Here is a 14,967-nt window from a genome sequence, read left to right on the forward strand (position 1 = left end):
TATTTGTTTTTAATTCTGACTAGCGGAGAGACGCGCCACGTGTATTGAGGCTTCACCGGTTTTTTTGCGTTAACTTTCTTGTAATATTAGTCCAATGGTCCACATTACCTACACTTTGATGAAATTCAAGCCTCAAAACTTACCCCACCGACAGGTCTGCAGCGGCCAAAGATGTAAATGAAGAAGTATGTACATTATATGGTATTCAATGCATTCTTGCTCAAACAGGTCTCCCAGTGTATTAATAGTGTGCCGACATTTGGGAACTGATTAGCTACGTGTGAATGAATACGAATGCTAAGGGCAGCAGGATAATAACCGAGTTTAAAAATTAAACTACAGGTTCGGTTGCATATTTTACATCAGGTAATCCATGATTGTTCTGTTTGATCGTGGGGGATGTGAATTTGAGATATGGCTGATAATATTTCTGAAAAGCTACGAGTGCAAGTCGATTGAAAAATTGTTTTTTTTTAATATGTAATTGAGAACAGGAAATTTACACAAAAAAGACTTTTGCTTATATTTACACTGATGTTAGTGACTTAATTTAAAATTTTCTTTTAAGACTTGAAAATGCTTTTTTTATAAATGCAAGGAAAAAACGACTTACTCGATGAAAAGATTAAAAATATCTGTATGTGTCGAAAAATTAAAAAATATTTCAAGAATTTGTGACTAATACTGTTGATGATATGTAGGAAAATTATTTTGATTGGGTGGTACACTTACTTCTTAACTCACGAGAATGACTAATATTATGTATTTAATGATGATATTCAAACCATACTCATCCATCAGCATTCACTTATGCAGCCACCAGGAGCTATTCCAACGCCCAAAGGAATCAAGGACATTAAGAACAACATGCAAAATGTACATTTACAAACGCACTTTCAATCAATATAGAAACAATCATTCCCACTTTTTAAATTTCCAATGAAATCATTTCACATGAGATAATTATAAATATTTATTTAAATATAATGAGAGCAATCAGATGAAAAAATTTAAATTATTTAGACAAAAAACAAAGAAAAATTGATTTATGGTCACTCTCATGGATGGGTTCAATCATTTTAATTATTTCTTACAATTTATGCCAACATCAAGTTGAAGCCGAATTTAAGTTAACGATTTTAAAAACTAATACATGCAACCATGCATAACTTATCACTAATATTAAATGACAATAATTTTTGCCTAATTACGACGAATATAATGATTAATTAAATAAGCTGATCATTCTGTCTATTCCACAAACCTTATTTTTTACTCCTCAACCGATTTCAACATTCTTGGAGTACTTTCTCTCAAAATGCCACAGAGGTGTTGAAACCGGTCGGGATGTACTACCAAATACATTGTGTAGGATAAAGAAAGTGATCACCTTATTTAATTAGCCATGAGCGAATTCCACAAAGTTGGCTCGCATACAATTAAACATACACGACGGATTTTTTTCCACAACTTTCGTCGGAATTCCGCTGTGAACTGATGCGTCAGCTAGGAGGTTTAACGGAAAAGCACAAGTTAGTAACTAAGCATGCGCTTCGAAAAACACAAGTTAGAGCTAAAAACCTTCAAGAATGACGGATTGATAACATTTTGAAATTATCACCGTGCGAGTGAAAATAACCTAAAAAGAAATCGGAATAATTCATTGAGTCAAATTTAAAAATAAACATTGAAAAAAGGATATTTATATAAATATTTGAGTATTCTGATGGAACAATGCCAAACGCTGTAAGGGAAACTACCCTCGGATGGCAAGTGCAGTTAGTATCCGAACGCAGAAACGAAAAAGGCGGGCAAGTCGAACATTCAGACGCAACATCGCTCACTCATACTTTTTCCCCCCAGGCGCTTTCTGGGCGAAAGAGCAGGGATCGTCAGAGACAGGGATATTTCCCCTTTCACCCCTTCATCACTCCCTTCACTATATCACCATTTTCCTCCTCCCCCCACACTAAAACTCTTTTCGCGTCGCCGAGCGACCCAACCCTTCCCCTTCGCATTTGGGACGTCTCCTCCACCTTCTTTCTTCTCCCTATAGGAGTCGCCTCATTAGCGACCGTGCTCGGCGAATTGTAGGGGAGGGGTGGAAATGTGGGTTGACTGAAGGTAAGGAGAGGGGGCGAGATGGTTTTCGTGGAAAGGGGACGTGATGTGTAAAAGATATTTTTTTCTTAATCTCTTCTCCCAATTTTTTTCAAAACCAAACCTCCTTCTCCCCCCACCAAAAAGCATAAGAAAGAAAAGGTGAAGGCGAAGAGGGTGTGAAGGGGTAGGGAGGGTAGAGGGGGGGGTTCCAACCCTCGGTAGAGAGGATACTTCGCCTTCTCCAGAAAATCCACAAAAATCTCTCCCTCTCGTCAGTCTCTCGAAGCCCTTCTTCGCCCACTCTCCGCTTCCCTCCTCTCAACATTTTTCCACCCTTCTTCTCCTCGTGGCGATTAAAAGAAATCTTCCCCCTCCTATACCTTCTAATTGTCCCCATCTCCCGAGACGGGACATTAAAAAAAAGAACCCCTCCTCTCGTTAAGCCGGACAAGTTACGCGGAAAAAAATGGAGACCAGAAATCATAAGTTTCTCATCAGGGCAGAAAATTTTTATAACTGCCTAACGACAATTAGGTTCGCTCATTCCCTCGTTTGGTCTGTTTATTTTTTAAATGACTCGTGTTCCACAAGGGAAAAACTAACATCGACCACTCCAAAAATCCCTCCGTCGCAGCGATGAATTAAGTAACTTCAAGAAAAAATGTGTGTCGCACGAAAAGAATAGTTCATTATTCAGCTGCATTGATTAGGGTTTAATGAAGAGCGCAGATAGGAATGAATGGCTAAAACGCACAGGGTATCATAATTGAGTCTTTAGACACACGGCCTGATTCCTTTAAAAAATTGCACCATTTTAAACGATGAACAACACTTGGCTTTCTCTTAATCGTAACTACAACATTATTAAGTGTAAAAAGAGACTTGATGTTGCTGATAATTATGAAGAACACTGCACGAAAAAATGAGGAATTTATCATTAAAATTTATCAGCAACCATATTTATGCACCGAAATTCATGACTTAGAGGTGTGACTTTATTAGGTATGTCACCCAAAATAGAAGAATACGCTAATAATTTCTGCGTATTAACTTCGTACGAGAATTTTTAAAGAGCTACTAAAAATTGTAAAATTACTTAATATTTTATTTTTTTACGAAAAAAACTAGATTTAAAACATACCCTATGATTCCGAAATGAATAGAAATATCACTTATCTCACTACGAATTTTCTATATTGACGAAGATCGTTACATCCAGCAGATGGTTTGATTTCGCAATGCAATCATACCAATATCCATCATAATAATCTCAGATAGCTCGTCGAAGGAGACCGGGAAGAAGTTGAAATTGATCACTCCCGATTCTCAAAGAAGCAATCATTTGATATGAAAGTACCTAATGGAGTCCAACCGTGGAGTTGCACCTCCTCTTCGAACTTTTGAGGAGCAAGATAAAAAAAAATAAAAAAAACTAGGAGGACCCTCCGTTCCGACTGCTTCCTCTCCACTCTTTCCACTTATTCGGAGCCATTATATCTCCACGCCACGTGTCACACACCCAGCGGTCCCCAACCCCTTCACCGCCCGTTTTTCCCACACGCGTCTCATTGCTCGACCTCACCCTGTCCCCCCAGAAACTCATCATCCACTTATGAAACTTTCTTCCCTCCTCTCATTTTGACTCGTCGCCCTCTCTCTAACATTTTGCCTTTTTAAACTGAATTATTACTAGTTTAAAACGAACTATAAAATTGCAAAGAAAACCAATGTTATGTAAAATTAAAGAAGTGAATCTTTTTAGTTCAGATATTGCAATGCTATTAGCAATATAAGGTATTTTATTGCCTCTACCCTACACTTTTCCTTGCTATTGGCTAAAAGTAAGAGTGAGCTGAGCCTATGTCAACATAAAGCTAGATAAAATGTATTAAAGAAGTGAATCTTTTTAGTTCTGTTGCCATAATGAAGTTAGCTATGGAAGACATCTTCTAGCCTTTACAACTACCAATAGACGCTACGCTATTCCTGGCTATAGGCTAAAACTAAGAGTGAGTTGAGCCTATTTCAACAAAAAGACAGGCTAAATTATTCCACCACTTTGAGTGGCTGTGCACTAGTAAACGCTCCTGTTAAGTTATGCCGAGGTAAGTCAAGCTAAATTTTTGTAAACGAGACCTTATACTGCCACACATACTTTTAAAACCTTCGCACCCACTCCTCAAAAGCCAATGAACGATCCACTCCAGAGATAAATTCCTTCTTCCGAATCTTTCGCAAATAAATGGAAGCGAACCTTCCACCTCCCACTCTTCTTTTTAAACTCTCCCCTCACGTCCGAGCAGAGAAGACACATCCCCCTACCTACCCAAACTCCCCCACCCCCAACCGCACTATCTTACCAGTGTCTCCCCACCCCCTACCTCTGCACGACCTTCCTCCCCCTTCTCCCTCGAGAGGCTTTGACTTATTATGTTGTAGCAACGGGTTGCGTCGTGTTTTTCTGATCTCTCGGAGTCATGTCAGCCAAGAGAGAGAGAGAGAGAGAGAGAGAGGGGGGGAGCACGTCTGCGTCGCTCGCATTTTATTTCTTGGCTCGTATTTTTTTTCGCCCGAGATATCACCGTCACATGAAACACGGCCCTCCCTGTGAGGTAGGGGCACGGAGAATAATATATTAATGTTATTATCGTCGAGAATTTCACCGGTTGGAGACCACAGGGGAAGTTAAACTTTGCGGAAAGGCATTAAATTATGAAAAAAAATAAAACGCATTTACTACCTATAGGACACTATCTACCCTAATGGCCCGAGTGAAAAAATGCAATGCCTCATCACTGACGCTGTATATCTTTGATATCTCCACGCAGTTTTACAAACCAACATATATTTAATTATTTAAATTCTTTTTTAGGTGTTCCGCTTGTATTTTTGTGCACCTTTCACTGACGTTTCTCCTCGTGAATAAGGGGATTCTTCAGAGTATGAAGGGGAACCAGTACGCAAGGGAAACGTCAGTGAATGTGATAAAAAACGCAGGAAACACCTAAAAAAGTAGTTTATTTATAATAAATGATCCGCCAAAGCTTCAGTCGATTATTAAATACTTTTCCAAACAATCATTCGTGGAGGAGCTGCGCCGCTGTCTAACTTGGAGAACGAAATTTCCTGCGAAACATATAAAGTCAACTTCTTCGTGAGGCCACCCCAACCCCTTGTAACCATTCCTCAGTCCAATTTTTCTTAAAGAAGTAAACTTTTCAAGGTGGATGGAATAAATTTTTGAGGTCAAGAGAGAGAGAGAAAGAGAAATGCCTTTGGGTATTAAAAGAATGAGAAAACGAACAATCCTATTCTTCATTAATTAGCTCTGGAAAGGAGGAAAGAAGTAAAGAAACGGAGCGAAGGAATTAAATTTTTTTCCAGAGTTGGCAACGCGAGAAAACTATTTTTAATTAAGGAATCTTCTTCTCTTCCAACTCCCACCTTGGGGAGGGAAGGAAAGCTTTTTACCTTGCTCGTCATCCCACGTTTGCGCTCTCTTCGGTTTTTTTATTTCTTGGTTTTCGTGAGAACGAGAGGTGAAATCCAAAAGGGGGAGGAAGGAACCTTGGTCATAATCCGCTGTGTTACCCTTTCCCCAAGGACTAATCCTATACACCATGGGTATCAGATTATGGCGACGAGAAAGTTAATAATCACAATTAGATATGAAAATGGCTCTGAAATATAAAAGGAAATTTTTAAATGTTATATAGCGAACTCGGATTGTAGAAATTCAAAGGTCAGACTTAAATGTCCTTAGATGAATAAATGAATAAAAACGAAAATAAGGTTTGCTATATGAATATCTACTTTTCCACGACTTTCCTTGTATCTACGCCTTTTTAACTCGCAGGCCTCATTAAGCAGCCCGATGGTGCCAGAGATTAGAAAGAGGAATTCCGGTACATATTGTTAACAAAAGTTTTTAGAGCAATGCGATCTAAAACGCTTAGCAAGCATACATAAACGCTGCCTTTTTTCTCTGTAATTTCTTCCTTCAACAGAGCATTCAGATACTAATATCAATGACAAACGCTATTAAATTCGGGAAATGGAAATTTAGTATTTTATTGTTTGGGATACAGAAAAATACTAAAAAAAAGTCTAATATACGTGCCCCAAAATTTTTAAAGGTGATAACTTAAAGTTTCAAATGACTGAGACGTACCCAGCAAAATCGAGTGGAAACGATGCCCACACTTAAGCCAGAATCGCTTAATTCCCAAGAAAAATGCATACTATACCCATATTTGAAACCTATCATTCCCACTCAGCCTCATGCGAGAGAACAATGAATCGTGGAGGTATCAATTGAATAGTGAGCGAAGAGAGTGGGTCGGAATTCCGCCTTCGGTCAGCGCCAATCAACCCCGGCTCGAGACACTTGACGAAATACCGCGAGCGCCGCGAAAGTGCCCGACACGCGCCACCGAGGCGCCCGGCGAGAATAAAAACGCGTGCGTGGACAAGGCGGGCACGTGCCACTAATCCCCCCCGCCTCTCCGGACGGACGCTCGCCTTAACTTTCGGCATAGCAGCATTTTCCGCTCGTCGAGCCTCGCAGCTTGTGCGGCAAAACAGCCGGAGTCGGACAACAACGGGAGAGAAGGAGCAGCCACAACACTTCTTCTTTTGTGCGCCGGACAGTGTCGTGTCCACAATGAGAGGCGTCAAGGGTGGGGCAAAGAGGAGAGCAATATAGGGGAGTTAGAGCTGGCCAGCGGGTGAGGGGAGGGACAGGTTCTCAAGCGGGCAAGCAGGTGACGAAGGCACATCCTTTTGTTAAGAGGCGTTAATTTTTTTCCTTAGGCGTGGTTACCTCCCCCCATTTACTGATCTACGCACTAAGATAGCCAGCGAAATACGCGCGCCCAAACAATGAGATTGAGTTCTCCTAGGAAAAGGAAAGAGCTTGTTTGTTTCCCCTAATTCGAAACATGATTAATGACCGCCCCGCCTAGAATCTAACCCACTCGGGGGATCGCTTCATAATTGGCCCGAAAGCGAAAGATAAGACGGCACCTAGCGAGTGGAGAAAAGAAAACGCTTAATGGGATGGCTGGGGTGGTATAGTTGGTTTTCCGTTGCGCAGGGTTCGATTCGACCCAAATTAGAAGTTTTCGGACTCTTATAGGGAAATTAAATTCCTGCCATCATGCATTGTTATCTTGATTGTTAATGCTCAAATTTTAGCTGAATATAAGTGGAGGGTAAACTGCTTAAAATATCTGCGAGCAGTAAAAAGCTCTCATTGTAAAAGAGTAAGATAAATGACTAGCACTGGTTAGAGTATACCATTGACTTCCAAAGAAAATTTATACTCTTTCATGAAACAAATAGGGGAAGTCTCGATTGGCAAAATATACGAAAAGATCTATGAATACTCACTTATCGCGAAATAAGTAAAAGTAAGATGGAGAGGACACTCTAGGCTATCTAAATAGTTTACGTAATCAACAGTTTACTGATATCATTAGTCAATCTAGTCATGCGACCAAGAATAAGTACTATAATTATTGAATATGAAGTAGCTCAATTGAATACAGGGGGTCGATTAAGAGCATTTCTTACGTGCGAGTATCGTACGCAGTCACCGAACGTTCAGTAATTCGAGCTGGAAGCAACACTTTTTTAACTGGTCAGCCGAGCACTTTTCAGGTTGAATAGAATGGATCACACGTGTTGCACACCCGTTTTTCGGGGCATCAAGGAATCCCTCGAGCAATTGCCCACGAGAATGAAAGAGAAAAGAGAATGCGCGAGCACACACAAAACACGTTTTTTGAACCAACCCTTCGTGCGGTTTCTCTCCCTTAAAACTCACCCTCCAACCCTTTCTTTGCCCCCCCCCAAAAAACTCCACCCAGGGAATACATCCGGAATTTCGGCGGAACGTGGCATCCCGTGGCGGGCCCATAAACAGCCCAGCCCCACCCAAACACCAGACTCATTCCCACCGCCTATCAAATGCCTCCGGCGCTGGAGGCAGTTGGGGGGGGGGTGGATATAGAGGAGGAATCAACCCCTCTCCCCTTTTCTTTGGCGGCGGGCCGCCCCCGAAAAACCGCGAGACCCCAAAGTCGTCGGGAGTCACGCTAACCCACTCGAGACCCGTCCGAAAAATGGAAAAAAATAACGAAGAAGAGGCCTCACCAGCAGCAACTACTTATGCCGCCACACTCCAAACCTCGGGGGCCGCGGGGGTGGCGGTAATGGGGGGTGGTGGTGAACATCAACCCCCCTCTCCACCTTACAGGCATCGCTCGTGTAGATTAAGGAAAACGGTCGGACAGAAGGCAAAAGGGGAAGAGAGAAAGAGGCCGATTTAACCCTATTTAGCAGCTCGGGTATCATTTAAAAACGCGGCTTCGCTTTGCCCTCCTTATTTCCTCTCTTGCTCGAAGGAGAGGAGGCCGGGCGGACTCGGAGAAGGCGGTGGATATGGCGTGCATTTAGGAAATTATGGGAGAGATCGAGGGTGGGAGGTGTAAGGGGGGCGAAGGCTGAAATTCAAAGGAGGGGGGAATGTGTAGGAAAGGAGAAAGAATAAGTGAAGAACGCACAGGTTGAAGGGAGACCGTGAAATAAAGGCGGAATATCACGAAGCGAGAAGCTTAATTAAAAAGTGAGCTTTCTCAGGAGGATCCAAGTGTGCACAAAAATTGAGCTTTTGGTTTCCAGAGCTCCCTTAAAAATCAGTTTCTCCGAAGAAGACTCATGCCTTTCCGATCATGCTCGTGGGACTTTGAAATGAGACGCGCGAATATTTTAGAATTCAGACAGAACCCTGAGTGCATAATGATAACAGCTTCATAAATATGAATCAAAAATAAAATTCTAAATTCGCTGCAAAAAGTACGAATTGCGTATACAAAGTATAAAAGAGCATCTTTTTACTAAATACACCAGCTCTTGCTTGTTGTTTTATCATCTATGTAATGAAAAATAAATCTCTACTCGACTCTCGAAACTCTAATCGACTATTTAATGCTTGAACATTACGAACACCTTCCGTCTCTAAAAATTCCTTCAATTCCTATTTTCCAAGTAATTAGAAACCCTTGCGAGAATTTTTTGTAATATTACAACCCTGAGGCAAAGATGGACGGAATAGTACGTCCAGGAATGAGAGAGAGGATAAGTATTGTTGATATGGTAGCGGCGCAGATGGCTTACGGAAGAGCGACTGAAACAGCGCGTAATCTTGCCCTATGGTGGTTTTAATTTTGGAGGAGATATGGGCTGGTGGCGAGAAAAAAAAATGTCGGGGAGAACGAAAGAAGGTTGCGAGCGGTACAACGGAGATTGGTAAGGAAAGATGTGGAAAAGGGGAGAGCCGGCCGTGATAGGAGGAAAAAGGAGAAAGACTGAGACGGGTCACATCCTACCCATTACGCCCTTATCGCGGTCACGTGCCTCGCCTTCTTTTGCCAAGCGACGAAGGGGAAGGGCGGGAGAGAGGGCCAAAAGGGGGAAAAAATAAGAAAATTCAATTTGTGGAGAATGGTGAGGAGAGCTCATATTCCGGGAGGTAATGAGGGGTGGGCAGGGCTCTTGAGCGTGCTCAGGATTACGCCTATCGCATGTAGCTCAGCGCGAGGAAAAACTTTCATGCTGCCTGAGTAACGAGCGCTCATTTGAACCTTTTGGAGCTTTTATATTTTTGTTATTTGGACAAAAAACATCGAATCATCGAAAGAAAATTGGATTTGATAAATTGTGGCCATTTTAATTTCTACGGTCCATCTTCTAGAACGATGAAATCTAACCTGAATAGACAAAGACAGAGGCAAATGTTACATACCACCTTACTTCCTCGCGACTTAAAATTCACTCCATGGCTTGTGGACGAGGGATGTGATAAATGTTAGGTTAAAGGCATGAAAAAGCGCGATCCATTTTAAATTCATGCAGCTTGAGACTTTTGTACGTGATTTACCTAAATTTAAAATTCTGATTTGAGTCTACTTTTCCATATTCGCTGACTAACAGAACCAAGATAGAAAACAGGATATAATTTGAAACATCACTCATGCATCTCTCGGAGAATTCGATTATAATAAAGATTTACATTTTCACAATTCCTCACACTAAAATTCCATACTTGTCCAGGAAACAATCCTTTCCTTCTCTTCAAGTTCCTGTCGCAAAGAAAATGCAATGTCATTTATCCACCTTTTACTGACTTCATTAGCTAAGAAAACACACACCGTTGCTCTGAGGTAAACGGTATCGGTTTTTGCAAATACAGACCTTGATTTTAAATTCAATCCAAATTGTACTACTGCACGGCTAACGATACTGATAGCATTCAAGAGAAAAACGGAGAGTTCACTGGAAGGACCTAAATTCAAAATTAATTCAACAAGTTTCTAATGTTGTGTTCAGATGGAAAGGATTGCCACAGCTCTCCACGCAGAGACGGAAGAATTTTCTGCAAATAAGCCGAGATAATTTTCCCTGAGTGGCATTGGAAAGATTAGTAACCTGATAAAGGGAACGAGAATGCTAGGGGTCGCGCGGTAGAGGGTAATGTAAAGAGAAAGAAAAAGTGACGGGAGAGGATACGAACGGAGAATTAAAATAGACCTGAAGGTAGAGAGAAAAAATGAGGGAGGAGTGAAAGGTAAGGACATGACTCAACAAAGGCTTGCCTTTTTCTTGATAATAAAAGAGCCGCATGACTCGAAGGGAACGTATTCTTCTGAGAAATAAATCCAAACGACCTTTGCATGGAATAGTAGGTAGAAATAAATGTAGTTGTAAGTTCTCTTCCTCATGAAAGTTATCATTAACTAATGAGAATGCATTCAGGAATTCATGGTGAAGCAAGCTTACGGCAGCAGTATTAGAATGACGCTATAGCTGTCGAAACTAGTCGACAGCAAATAAAAGTTTGTGGCAGAGTACTGGGTTTTTTACTTCACCATGAATATCTCATCGCTCCACCAATTCACGCCAAAATCAATTGATTACATTCAGAAAGATCTAAAAAGTAACTTGATACTTCCATAATTTCGTATTGGGGATTAAAAAAAAACGTTAAAGATTAAAATAAGGTGAATTTTTCGGGTGAAAACTCATTTTGAGAAGTTTATCGATAGCTTATTACTCACTCTGGATGTTTGAATTTAAAATTATTCCCTTGGTGTGTACCGAAATTTTATTAGAAAGCAAATAAAAATTATTACGAAGACGAAATTCTCGAGTTGCACTCAGAAGTTCTAAATTTCTTGGCGAACAAACTATCGGATGTATTTTTTTTTAGAGAAACGAATAATTGAAGTTTTCCTTCGGTATAGTGTGAGTAAGGAAGTGAGGTAGTTCTCGAACAAAATGTTGAAGCGGACAAAATAATTTTCCCGCTGAATAATTCATGCGGTCTAAGGAAATAACAGTGATTTCGGAACAAAGGCCCGGTCACTTCCCTCCCTCCATGCTCGACGGTCTGCCCAAGACCAATTTGGAATGGGAATATTTCTCGAAATATTCCCTTCTCTTCCTCTATGCTAGCCCTGTTTAATTGGAGTAACTCCCGAGTGTTCCATCTTGGATAAGGGCATCTGGTTGATCTTAAGCGAATGAAAGAAGTTGGCTTGATCATTGAACGGGAAGCAAAATTAATGAAACGATCATTATCAGACTTCTAATACATTACATTTCACGCGATGGAGATAGACATAAAATAAATGAATGGAATAATTAGTAAAATCAATCTCAAGGACTGATAAATTAATCCAAAATCGTAGCTTAAATTATTGTAAACGCTGAATCAATCAGTTACACCAGAAATTAGATTGATTTTTCATGAATGAAACCGAATCGTTACTTTTAAATCACCCTGCTCATGTAATATCGTACGCCGTACTCGAGCAAAACTAATGAAAACAGAATTTAAATTAAGTCGCCAGGATATAATCTACGGAGGAAAAAAAATAAATTTATGAGTGTGACCAGATTACATGAGGCGAACATCCGCCGACTGGCAGTATCATGTACGATCACAAGTAGGCGTTTTCCACGCATTAACACCGACAGAAAACATCAGATCCGGGGCGGAACTTCGCCACCCTTTAATTTTCGAGATAATCCTTTCACTCGCTACGTCGGACCGAGGTATTGAGAAGAAAAAAAAGGAATAACGAAGCGCTTCCTTTCTTGAAAAAATCTGAAGTTTTCCGCAAAGCGTGAAAAGGCCTTTTTCCCACCCATCGCCAACCATACCCCGCTGAGGAGACTCTCGCTCGAGAGAACAGAGCAATAAAGATGAAAGGAAAAAGACAGGAAATGGAATCATAGGTCAAAAAAAGAGACATAATTTTACGTTTGTTCTGCGTTCAATTTTTACCATCAACTCTCTATGGCTCTAATGGACTTAAACACCTATTGGCGACGTTCTTCGAAAAATCAAATCATTGAAAAGATAGACGTCGATAACTGCCGATTTTCGTCATTCGTTGAAATTTTAAGGATGCAGTTCTTGCTTATCAATTAACCGCTGGCAGTCGAAAAACATATAGAGCTTTTGACCACCTTCGACAAACAATAAAGTAGTCGACCACATTCTTCGAAAGCGCCAATCATTTGATCAAAACAAGGTGCGATAATAACTGTTTATCGAACCACAGAAATATCATCAGTAATTTTTCACAAAATCCACAACAATAACTACAACTTATGCCAGACAAAAATAAAGTACTCTATTCTGACTATCGGTAGTCAATCATTTCTTAGATAATATCTTGAATTAAATGGACTTACCATTCAAATATCGATAACATTGGGAATGGATAACTATTGTCAGCCGAAGATAAAGAACTCGATTCTGACTATGAGCAGTAACCTTCATTTGGTTAAAACTACCGATGATATTTTCGATTAATCGAGCTAGACTATCACATGGCATAGTCTGCGCCTCGAATGGAGCTGAGTCACGATGGACGCGAGGGGAAGGGTTATTACATTGGGGGGAGGGACCGGGAGTAGGCGTTGAGGCAAGGTGGTTCTCGTGAAGAGGAAATGTGTGGAGGGGTTGGGGTGGGTTGAGGAAGCAGCACTGGGCGAAATTGAGACCGACCCCAGAGGCACGCGACTATCACACAGCCACTCGAGCCGAAAAATTGGAAGACCCACTCCTCAACTCCATATATTCGAGAGCATATCCGAACGTAACATAATGCACTGCGATACGTTGAACTCCACGGGATGATGGGCACCATCACGTAATGGTGGATTACTGAATTGAGTATTAAGGCTTATTTACACGTGGTACGTCATTGCGCAATCTGACGTATGTGTGGCGTAGTCAAAATTGTGTCGTGTTAAGCGGTGAATTGCTAGAACGCATGCGAGATGGCAAAATAGCCCCAACTCTAATTACGAACTCGCATTCTGGCAATTTCAACAAACGTATTCAGTCCTAACTTGCGCAGTGACATGCCCCATTTAAAATGACATTTTGGCTGCTAATCAAAAGGTCTAGGGTTTCGATCTAGGAGGAGCCTTCCGAAGCCAAGGATAAAATTCTTCTGCAGATCGAGGAGTGCCACTGAAAGCAACTGCCTCCCTAACCTGAATGTTTGAAAATCACCTACCAATGGCATAGTCCGGAATGATATTTAATCGAGGTATCCAAACAGGCCTTATGATTGAAGAACTTGAGGTGAGTGAAAATATTTTATGGAGTAAATGCTATAAATGTAATCCACATGTAAGATAAGCCTGAGTCGAATATATGCATTGCATGTTTGGGTGGATATCAATGTAAGGTTAGGTTAAGAAATTTTACGTAAGGTCACTCAATGGTATTTAAAATTGAAATAGAAAAATAATGACGTATATTATGAAGTATCACTAATTGCAAGAGCCCAGATAATGGCCTCGTGCATCGTTCAACGAAGTAATGTAATTATGGTACTTTATATTTTCTTCATTTTCCTCATTTCGGGAGGGGGTGGGGTCAATGGTGCCCCCTTATATTCGCCCCCGAGCAAACAACTTTGTAACCTATTAAGCCTACGCAAAAATATTTTTGCTCCATAAGAATAACAAAGTAAAATGCGACTTGCGTGAAATCACTCGCCTTATGGGAGCGAGTGAGCGAACCAAGAGGTGTGGGTGGTATTTTGAAGAGAGGGCAACCAGCAGGAGGAAGAATGAAGACGCTGGGTAGAAGTTGGGCGCAAGGGGGTGGATATAATGGAATGAATTAAGGGAGGGAGGGATATGAGAAGGAAGGCCTTCCAACACATGCTGCCTTTTTGCGGCAGTCCACTCCTGTGGGTGGGGAAGAGGGAGGAAGAGAGGTTAGCTGGCAGACGGCGGGCGACGCTCGGCACAGATCCTCCACCTTAACCCTTTCCCGATCAAAAGAGCTGTCCCGCGGCCCTTTTCGGCCCCGTGTCCGCCGGAGGCGCGTGATGGAAGCCGGAAGTCCATCCGGGAGTTAGAAGAGTGTCTGTGTGAGGCTTTTTCTCCCTTCGTGTCGAGTGGTGTCCCACATCTCCCTACGCTATTCTCTTCCACTCAAAAAGCCACCCTTGCCATCACCCATCCCTCGATCAGGGTGAAATGGTGTCCACTGCTAAACCAAAAGTCGCGGGTTTGAGTCCCACCTTTAAGTAATTTTTATCAGTATCCACAGCACTTGTATATGCCACTACGAATCAAGTCAAGTTAAAGAAAGAAAGAGCTAATTAGTCCTCATTTCACGTGGTATGAATGTCGGTTGCAAATTCACAATAATTGTGGTGGAGAAAAATTCCTCCCGACCACCAATCGACCACCGGACCTTCACCTTGTCACTGCGAAGAATATGACTTTATTCATACCTTGATATAGCTAAGCACTGCTCAAAACCGC

General features: G+C 41.4%; 1 protein-coding gene across 1 annotated transcript in view; it reads right to left on the bottom strand.

Moving 5' to 3' along the window:
- Window positions 1-14,967, bottom strand: part of LOC124158211 (zinc finger protein 543-like) — a 155,917-nt gene that overhangs the window by 66,340 nt on the left and 74,610 nt on the right. The window lies entirely within an intron of this gene.

This window comes from Ischnura elegans, chromosome 4 (assembly GCF_921293095.1).
Source record: "Ischnura elegans chromosome 4, ioIscEleg1.1, whole genome shotgun sequence".
Classification (NCBI taxonomy): Eukaryota; Metazoa; Arthropoda; class Insecta; order Odonata; family Coenagrionidae; genus Ischnura; species Ischnura elegans.